Source organism: Amblyomma mixtum, chromosome 3 (genome assembly GCF_055824585.1).
Source record: "Amblyomma mixtum isolate Tamu chromosome 3, ASM5582458v1, whole genome shotgun sequence".
In the NCBI taxonomy this organism is placed as follows: domain Eukaryota; kingdom Metazoa; phylum Arthropoda; class Arachnida; order Ixodida; family Ixodidae; genus Amblyomma; species Amblyomma mixtum.
The window spans coordinates 306,697,593-306,708,661 of record NC_143014.1 but is presented as its reverse complement, the minus strand read 5'-3'; positions in this window follow the sequence as shown (position 1 = coordinate 306,708,661).

The following is an 11,069-nucleotide window of genomic DNA, read 5'->3' as shown; positions in this document are numbered from 1 at the left end:
GGAAGTCGCGCAAGTCTTGCAGCACTATAGTATGGCAACACTGGGATAGCAGACGGCGGGTACGACTCACGAAATGCTACCTTCTACGGCTTTTGGGAAGTGCGCAATGTCGCGTTGATTTTAGCAACCTTTTTGTTCTCCTTATGAAGGGCACAAGCTCTTGAAACGTTCAGCGGCTTCTTTTTTTCTGGCAAATATACTCTTAAAATGTCGGTCTCTCATTCTTTTAATCAACTTGTAGCAATTGCCAACAACAAAGTCCACAGAATACAAACAATAATAGCAATAACGCAGCGACAAGCGATAAATGTAGTAAGTAGCGCCATCTACACACATGCGCGTGTACTAAATAATCACAGTTCAAAAAAATAACGAGTGCGGCGCTGCTAAACATTTACAATCAGGAGGTGTTCACGACAGGGAACGATATCTCTACGATGTTTGCACGTTTCCCTCGATTTCGCCCTATGTAGTGTGTGTAGAACTTCCAAGCAGATTTCCGCCATATTGCTTTGCTGGATTGTTTTGTAGCGTAATGCTAGTAAAGCCACACTACGCGGGTCAGAGCCGAGTTTTGCGCGAGTGTGCGCCGCCTGTTATGCGCATGCGCGAGAACCGCATGACGTCACGAGAGGCGCAGGTCCGCAGGTGCGTCGCCTCCTCGCCACAGCCGGTGCGAGCTGCTCGCTGCCGGCGCCGCTGGCGTGCGCTCCTCTCCGACGCGTGACCTCGTGTTTACAACAGTTGCGCCGCGCGCTACTGCGCATGCGCGAGGAGGGTGCGCGGAGAAATGACGGTCACGCTCAACATGTAAGCTCTGGTAAGCTAAGGAGAGTCGAGCCGCTGCCAAACGGCGCAGAAGACTGGAAAATGTAAATTCTTCCGATACCGAGGTTGTCGCCTGGCAGTTCGCCGTCGAGCAGCCAAGGCGAAACGTGCGGCCGAAACACCGGAGCGCTTTACGCTACGTACATGCAGGCATAGCAGAGCTAAGCCACTGCCAATTTTTTTCACCTGACGCTACGAAACGCATTCTGGGCGTCGTATTCTTTTTCGAGGATAGCTTTGGCATTGCTAAAGCGACAGGAAAGGGAAGAGACAGACTTTCGCTTCGTGCTGCCGGTTGTTCGTTGTTCCGGCTAGGGCTGTGGAGGGGAAGTTGGAGAGCGCTCGATTCGCCTGCACTTAATGCACCAGTTCGGCAAAGTTCTGCGGCAGCGGCGGTGCGACGGGTGTGTACCGCTAGTTCCGGCACTTTGAGCGCAGTTTGGCACTGTCTGCTTCCAAAACGGATGGTCGAGTGCGGACCTGGTCGTCGCTAGCCTTTGCGATGCCAATGAATTGCAGCCAGCTGTTTACAGCCTACATCAGCGGCAGCCAACATCTCGTATCTCATGAAGAAATGTGCAAAAAGCTCATCACAATAACATGTTGCCATGAACCAGCCTCGATCCGTTTCTTTGGAGAACTCGAGCAGCGTTCTAGCTTGTCGACGAGTGAAAGTTACTTCAGTCTCCGCCGTTTATCACAACCCGCAAACCATCATCTGCATCCATGGCGGCTGCAGCTGCACTATTTCAGCACTAACCATGGAGCAGGTGCAGTTTTTCTAGACTCGCACTTCTTTCAAACGAATGCCGTGGTTCAGAGGGCGCCATGTTCCACCGCTGAAATGAATCCATGTGGTATATAAGCCGGTACAACTCAAGAACGAAGCAGCACATGCCCATCACAGGAGACCGCCCAGCCAAGCGCGTCGACCGAACAGTTTTCTGTTCGGTCTCCAGAGGTGCGCCGCGACAGCACCGGTGGAGACTGAAGCCGCCACGACCGTCTGTTGCCGAATATGACCCCACCTGTAACATTCAGTGCTTTTGCGCAAAAGACGCTCTCGCGCGGACATATGCGAAAGGTGAGCACCCCAGCCCTCTCACCCCCCCCCCTCCCCCTTTAGTGGCCAGTACAGCTGAGACAATAAACGGGGGCACCACACCTACTAGTACCTTCGCCTTTCTCCCTGTCTTTTCCCCTCCTCCAGCTCAGGTGCTCCTAGAGACGATGGCGGATGCCGGGGCAACAAAATATTTTCCTTTCTTTCTGCGTTATTATTCTTTTAGCCTTATCCCGAACAAAGGACATCCACCCTCGGCGACACGGGGACAAAGCGCCGACTCCTTCGCTCTCTTTCGCAGGCTTGGCTGCATGCACAGCCACACAGATCGACGTGATTGGCTGGAGAGCTCCCTCTGAGTTGCCTGTGCCGCTTCGTTCTTTAGTTGTAACCGACTATAGTGCTGAGAAGTCCCCTTGTCAGTGCACGTTAAAGAACCCCAGGTGGTCGAAATTTCCGGAGCCCTTCACTACGGCGTCTCTCATAGACTTAGTCGCTTTGGGACGTTAAACCCCATAAACCAACCTTTTCGGGAACTGGCACAAAGGACCGACCCCTCCCCTTGCTGCGCGCCTTTCCTGCAGGCGGGGTAGACTAGCGCCACAGGAAAACGAATTCTCGGAAAATGATTACAAGCACGTTGTAAGCGGTGTTTACATGACGGGTTGAGTTGAGGATTTGAGCTGAAAACCGATAACTGGATTCATGTAAACACCTAAGAGTCGGGTCCGGGAGTCGAGTGAGCGAGTCCAGTCAACTCCGCTGCAGGGGGTGGGTTGACTCACTCGACCCCAACAGCAGATAGCACGTAAACCGGTCTGAGTTGGGTTAGTGGAAGGGGAGGTGATAAATGCGAACCTGTTATTCGCTTGCGCCCTAGCGCCTCCGAGGCAGCCGTGCATGCCGCAATCTTCCAGGCTGCCACTGCCCTTTCCCGCTGCGCTGCTCGACGCTTGGTGCCGCTGCTGTTGAACCGGTCGCGACTCGCTAAAATCGAGTTCATGTAAACATGCAGTCAAGTTGGGCTGACCTTGCTCAACTCGATCTCCTGGCTCGACCCGCCGAAGTCGGGTTCATGTAAACGAGGTTATGGTTGCCTGACAATAGACGGTGTGAAAATAGCAGCTCTTCCTTCAGTTTCAAGGTATGCGCGCGTCGACACGCACGCATATACACACACATACGCGGGCGCACTTTTTCAATCTTTGATCCAACCAAATCGAGGCAAATGGACGCAAGGTAAGAAAGATAAACATTTCAGCACGCGATGGAAAATTCTGGAGGGAATAAGCAACCTAGTGATGAAAACTGGATGCAAGAAAGACGTACGTCTAAAATGAATAAGAGCATGCAGTTGAGGTTCCAAACGAGAGAGGGGAGGGGGTCGCCCTAAGTGCCTACAGAACTATCGCTTTGTAGCCGACCCCCCCTTTTTTTGGCAGCGTTCCTGTACACCTCGCCCCCCCCCCCCCCCGTTCTTCTTCGTACAATGTCTATAAAAAAGTCTCGAGTCCGCCTCGTGAATGGTATGCATCTGTATACTGCATTTTTGTGAACCTTGGCAAAATTCTGTCTAAGTTGATCGGAACTGGTTGCAAGGTGCCGCCACATGTACGACGAATATTTTCTCCTGAGGTGAACACATTCCGACACCCTGCGGTGCTAACTCTCTCAATAGCAATTTCACGTCTCTTGCGCAATGTCGATTCATCTCAAGGGTAAACAGAAATTGACAACTGCCCACTTCTGTCTACCATTTTCTTTACCAACCATAGTTTATAAGGTTGGACAGGCATCCGCCGAGCGTTGACTAAATTGTATAGCTGTCTTTGTTATAGTTCTCTTATCATAGATGTAATATCACTTGATAAAAAAAAATATATTTTTTTGAGCGTAAGAGTTGGCAGGTTACACTCTAGACCAGGAGTGTTCCGACTACTGCTAATATTACTATGCATAAACAGTGACGAAGTGATTGCACGCGCAAAAGACGAGGGCAGTAGGAAGGACACAAGAAAGGCACCGATTTCAACTATAAGGTTCATTGAAAAAAAAATACGTGCGACATAAACATAAATAATTTGCTTGATATCACACCTTTCTTATTTTTGGCGTCCGCTTTCTCTTTTCGCTTACTGTTGTGTCCCCTAATTGCTTTTGTGTGTGTGCGCCCCTAACGACCACTCGCATCCTCCTCCTAACGACCACTTGCCCTTCGTCGCACGCTGTCGCCAGATGCCCCCCCATGGTGCGCCCCCGCATCCTCCTCCTGTTTTGGGAAGCCACTCCCTCCCGTGGACGCTTCTCCGCTCCCTCCTTTCTTCGGGCGGCCAGTTCGGCTCCTGCCTCGGTCGACGCTGGTCGCACCCTCATCGGCTTAAATAAACGAAGTCTTAAAGTACCGTGTGCGTCTTTCGCTGCATTCAACACAGCGACCGGACACGACAGTGGCGACGAGAAAGTGGATTCGACCCGCGCTACGCAACGCTATTGACAAGCCATGGCTACGCGAGGGTTTCCCAATCAGATACCAGAGTTCGACGGCTCATCGTGGTCATCGTGGGTTGGACGCCTTCAGTTCTACTTTGAAGCTAACAACATCACAGACCCAGCCTGAGGAGGGCCAACCTGCTGACGCTGTGCGGGGAGCAGACCTACGATACTGTCTGCGCCCTTATTCAGCCAAGCACACCAGCGGCAGTGTCTTACGACGACATCGTAAAAGCGCTGCAAAAGCACTACGACCCAAGGCCATCCGAGGTCTACAGCCGGGCTCGCTTCCAACGACGAGATCAACTGGGAGGAGAAACTGTGAGCGCCTACGTAGCCGCGCTCAAGAAGCTCGCTGCCGACTGCAATTTTGGAACGCTGTCGACAACAGCTACCGGGCAGGAGGGAGACGCAGCTTCTTCTGCTAACACCACCATGCTTCCCTTGGACGTGATGTTACGCGACAGATTTGTGTGCGGACTGAGTGACGAGTCACTGCAGCAGCGCCTGTTCGCTGAGAAGGACCTCACATTCAGCAAAGCTTACGACATCGCCGTTCGAGCGGAGAGCGCCGGTCACCAGCAGAGAGGGATTCGCCGGAACACCGAGCCGGTACACCAGACAAGCAACCAGGTGCGCAAGCCTTCTGTTGTTGTTAAATCGGTCAAAAAGGCACAACGCTGCTGGCGGTGTGACGACCAACACAACCCCCAGGGATGTCGATTCCAGTCAGCCACGTGTAATTTTTGCCACAAGCGAGGGCATATCGAAAGAGCATGCATTACGAAACGGAGACTTGCCAAGATAAAGTCACCTTCCCAGCCTAATCACAGCGTCAACGCCTCAGAGAATACGCCGCTATCTGATCTCCATGGAACAACATCAGCAACACCATCTGTGTTGTACGACCTGAACACCATGAATCTCGGCACGCGACCGAAGATTTTTACAGAAGTAAGCGCACATCACCAGCTGATTAAGTTCGAGGTGGACTCCGGCGCAGCCTGTACTCTGATCAGTGAGGACACGTTCCGAACTTCATGGCCATCTGACGCACCCGCCCTGCAACAAGACGACACGCACCTGCGAACGTGGTCAGGACAGAATCTGCCACTATTGGGCTCTGCCAACGTGCAGGTTAACTACAACGGCCAGACCCATACGCTACCTCTGCTTGTTGTGAAGGGCACAGGATCAAGCCTTCTAGGGAGAAACTGGTTTTCTCCACTAGGCGTGATGATATGCGGCATACACCAGACGCCGAGCCAGAACATGGTTGAGCAACTGCAAGAGAAATACGAAAGAGTATTCTCGGAAGAGATTCCAGGAAACGAAGGGCCCCCGGTCACACTGGAGTTGTTGGACAACGCGCAACCCAAATTTCTGAAGGCCAGGCCGGTGCCGTTTGCTCTCCGAGATTCAGTTGAAAAAGAGTTGGACAAACTGGAGCAGCAAGGTGTCATCGAGCCGACGCAGCATTCAGAATGGGCCACACCACTTGTCGTAGTTCGCAAGAAGAACGGAACCATACGCCTCTGCGGAGACTACCGGAGCACCGTCAATCTTGCGACTAAAGCGTCCTCTTACCCGCTACCGACACCTGAAGAAGTATTCAGTGTACTACGTGGCGCAAGAGTCTTCAGCACATTGGACCTCACCCAGGCGTATCAGCAGCTGAAGGTGAGCGAGTCAACTGCTGAATTATTGGCAATTAACACACTGAAAGGCTTGTACAAAGTCAAGCGACTGCCTTTTGGCGTAGCTGCAGCCCCGGCCATATTTCAAAAATTCATGGAGACAGTGCTTCAGGGCATCCCAGGAGTTTGTGTCTACCTTGACGATGTCATCATTAGTGGCACTTCCACTGAAGAGCATGCAGTGCGCCTAGAGCTCGTTCTCGAAAGGCTAGCAAACGCTAATTTGTGCATAAGCAAATCGAAGTGCTGTTTTGCGGTGCCAGAGGTGCAATTTCTGGGACACCGAATTGATGCGGAAGGCATTCACCCTACCGAGGACAAAGTGCGAGCGATCACAGAAGCACGAGCTCCAACAAACAAGCAGGAGCTACAGGCTTTTCTCGGACTCTTGACGTTCTACGACCGGTTCTTGGAACAAAGAGCTACCGTGGCCAACGACTTATACCAACTCCTTCGGAAAGATGTGACATGGACATGGTCGCCACGCCATCAGCAGTCATTCGATGCCCTGAAAGACCTGATTCGAAGATGTACAGTCCTCCGCCACTACGACGAAAGGAAGCCTCTGCTTTTGGCTTGCGACGCATCACCGTACGGAGTCGGCGCGGTTCTATCGCAAACTGACGAGCAAGGAAGGGAAGCTCCCATCGCCTTCGCCTCACGTACGTTGTCGCAAGCAGAACGCAACTACGCGCAACTTGACAAAGAAGGGCTAGCCATCGTCTACGCGGCGACACATTTTCACCAGTACATTGCCGGCCGGAAGGTGACCTTTATAACCGATCACCGACCGCTATTGGGCATTCTGGGACCACAAAGGCCTATGCCACCAACTTTGTCTCCGCGAATGACACGTTGGTGCATCAAACTCTCAGCGTACGACTACGCTCTGGTCTACCGCAATGGGAGTAAACATCAAAACGCCGATGCGCTAAGCCGTCTGCCACTAGACGCAACTGTTGACGAACCATTTCCACCAGGAGACGTTCTGATGTTCGAAGCACTGCCAGAACCTCCGCTTACAGCAGGCACAGTTGCAGCATCTACGCAGAAGTGCGCAGCTCTCCGGCTAGTTTACACAGCTGTTCAACAAGGCAACGTGCATAAACTCAAAGGGGACAATTTCGACGCTTACCGCAGGCGAGCTACAGAGTTGAGCACCCATCGCGGCTGCATCATATTTGGGTCCCGAGTTGTGATGCCGAGAGAACTACGCGCACAAGCTATGTCTCTCATCCACGCCGGACATCGGGGCATCGTTGCAATGAAAAAGTGTGCCAGAAGCTACATGTGGTGGCCTGGCATTGACAACGACATCGAAACAGTGGTGCGAGAATGCAAGCCTTGCCAGAGCAGCCGGAGCGCCCCGCCGAAAGCTCCTGTCCCAGAATGGGAAAAGCCAGACACACCATGGCACACACTGCACATTGATTTTGCAGGACCAATTGAGGGCTGCACTTTCCTTGTGGTCGTAGATGCCTACACAAAGTGGCTTGAGATAAGGCAAATGGGACAGACGACTTCGGCAGCAGTCATTGACAACCTCCGATCACTATTTGCAACGTTCGGCCTGCCGCGCAAGGTAGTGTCGGACAACGGAACACCGTTTGTGTCTGCGGAGATCCTCAAGTTTTATCGCGACAACGGGATCTCATCAGTTACATCGGCCCCCTACCACCCAGCGACAAACGGACAAGCCGAGCGCTACGTAGCCGAGCTAAAACGCGCCCTTGAAAGAGATCAGACAGGCTCGCTGCAGCGCCGCCTTGCGCGCTTTCTCTTCAAGCAGCACACGACGGTTCAGAGCACAACAGGCGAGACCCCCTCGAAAATGATGTTCGAGCGTGAAATGCGAACCCAGCTCACAGCCATCCTCCCCGAGCCAAAGGCAGAGACGTTCCGGGAAGAAAAAGCAATTCCGCGCTGCGGCACGCTTAATGAGGGGCAGCGCGTCCTCGCCCGACAGTTTCTGAAAAAGCCACGCTGGGAGGAAGCTACAATTGTCAGACGCATAGGCCTGCGCTTTTGGCTCGTCAACATACATGGCACAGTAGCACGCCGACATCTCAACCAGCTGCGTAGATTTACGACGCCGTCTGAGAGCTGTCCGCCAGCGGAGAGAACACGTGCACCATCTTCCCACATAGCCTGGCACCTCTTCCCGGAAGAAGAGACTTCGCCCAGGACAGACCTAGGAGACACAGCGAACAACAGCCAGCCTACAAGTGTTTCTCCCCCGAGCGCACAAAGCCAGCGCGCCTCCACGCGTGAGCGCCGACCCCCTGCACGATACCAGGCAACTTTCTAAGGGGGAAGGAAGTGTTGTGTCCCCTTATTGCTTTTGTGTGTGTGCGCCCCTAACGACCACTCGCATCCTCCTCCTAACGACCACTCGCATCCTCCTCCTAACGACCACTTGCCCTTCGTCGCACGCTGTCGCCAGATGCCCCCCCATGGTGCGCCCCCGCATCCTCCTCCTGTTTTGGGAAGCCACTCCCTCCCGTGGACGCTTCTCCGCTCCCTCCTTTCTTCGGGCGGCCAGTTCGGCTCCTGCCTCGGTCGACGCTGGTCGCACCCTCATCGGCTTAAATAAACGAAGTCTTAAAGTACCGTGTGCGTCTTTCGCTGCATTCAACACAGCGACCGGACACGACACTTACTTAGTAATTTGCGGTGTGCAATTATGTCGACAATTATCACTAACTCTCCCAAGTTTCCATTGTATCGACGTTGTGCCTTTTGCGGTGCGGGCTGGGCAGCATTATTTTTTTCTTTTTCTTTGCTCCCACTAATATATGTCACGACATTGAAAACAGTAAAGTCTGTAGTCGGGTAAAACTCAAGAACGAAACGGCACATTCCCTCAAAGGAGGCCCTCCAAATAGTAACATCGACGGTACAGCTTTCTGTGGCTACTCAGCAAAGGCTAAACAAGAGAGGGAAGGAAACGGTCCTCTGTTCCCGTGCTGGGCATCCTTATCCAGAACAAGGATCACCCCGCCTCTGACGCAGTTTGGACAAGAGGGTACCCTATTTGCCCCCGCTCTCCAACTTTTTCCCTTCACCCTTCGGGAACCACAGACCGAATAAAGGAAGCCCCACTCTGTTTGGCTGCTTCGGCAAGGAACAGGCAGAGAAAGAAGCATGAGGAACCACCCCAGCCAACACCTCCCCCCACGCACGACGGGGAGTAGCAGCCGGGATGCCATGGTTCGTTTGTAATCCTCTGAAGGCAGGCACAGCAACAAAAGAAAAGCCTTCACGCAGCGCGGGTCAAGAAAGGACCGGACACGTGTCTCAACATCTCAACGAAAACCAGTCTTGGGTAGAGATGTAAAATTTCAAGAAATTTTGAATGGCGTGAAAAAAACCTCTTTTTTCAGGATTTTTTTCATGAAAAATTGGAAATTTTGCAAAACATGACAAAAACAGATTTATTTGCAACAGCACAACAATCAATAATAATGCTCCGAAGTTCAGTCGAATATGTAGTTATAGATGTCATATTGTGAAACGAACTTCTTGTTCTATTGCGCCGAGAAAATAAATAATGATTTGCACTTCATGGGAATATGGAGGTATAAATATCATATTTGTGGAATGAACTTCTTGTTCTATTGCACCGAGAAAAGGAACATGAAAACTTATCTATAAGTCACTCCATATGTTACTCAGAGTCACTGTCGCTGGATGCGGCACTACGCGCAGCAGCATGGATTGAAGCTGTGTCCACAGCTAGGTTCGACTGCACATACACAAGCTTTCGAACGCGTTCCCCTGAAAGCCTGTTCCGAATCCTTGTATGGACGTTTCTGAAACGTAACCAGTTTGTTCGCAGCTGGCGGATGATGGTGGTATCTGCAGCAGTCGGCAAGCCAGACGAGTTAGCGACTGGTTGGGGTAAAGGCCTTGCCACCAGGTAGATGGGGTCACGTGCTTCGCTGAAGACCCCTGTCCTGTACCAAATTCCTGCGGATGTTCTGTACTCTGCTACGTTGGAAATCAAGAAGCTAGGCTTGTATTTGGCTAAAACCGCTTACATGCACAGCAGCCTATGTTATTTACGCCGTGTGTGTAGCGCTGTAGAATTTGCAACCGTTTTGTTCTACTTCAGCCGTGAGTTCAAGTATTAGTGTGTTTTTAAGTCAATCCTGGATCTTATATGTGACCTGGCCTTCAACCCGCGTACTCGTAGCACGAACGTTTTAAAAAGCACTACCTGCACCGGCGATGACGACTGCCCTCCAATCGTTCAATGATGCAAGCTGTAATTGTTTTCAAAGCAAAGACTAAAACCTAAACTAGAAGCAAGCAATCGTAAAACCTTGAAATTGCATTGTGAAATTTTCACTGTTTTTTTCCATTTTCCCTCGTCTGAAAAAAAACGAAAAAAACCGTTTTTTTTTCCAAAATTGCAGTTTTTTTCAGGCCTTCACATCTCTAGTCTCGGGTAGGTGGGGGCAAGGCGGGTAGACACTTTCTCAGTGATGGGGATCAGTGTCGTAGCCTGGTGGCAGAAACTGAACTACTCGCAAGATGGCGGCAGTGGAACCACAAGCGGACCCTCGAGACCCCCCAGAACAGCAGAAACGCGACACACTGCCGCCTTCGGCGGTTCTCAGTCAGAAGATAGCTGGGGGGTGGCTAGGTGGTGTTGGCCTAGTCCAGCTGTGTCACTTTCCCTCTTTCTTTCGCTCCGGAAGGCACGCAGAGGGAACCAGAGCTTGGCAGAGGGGCGCTGCAAGCGCGAGTGGAATGCACCGTCTCCCGCGACTCCCCACAATTAACCGGGCAGACCTGTCCCCCATTGAGAAGTTCCGCGTAAAGCCTTTTCTCTTGAAAAAAGACCAGTTCCGCACATGCTTTGCACGTGTTGGACTGCCTGGAAAGCTGTTTGCGCTGACGCTTGCTTCTTCCTTCGTGCTAGAACGCTTACGAGATTAAGAGGATTAGGAAAATGTACAAGGGCGATAGAAAATAATGTAAACAGC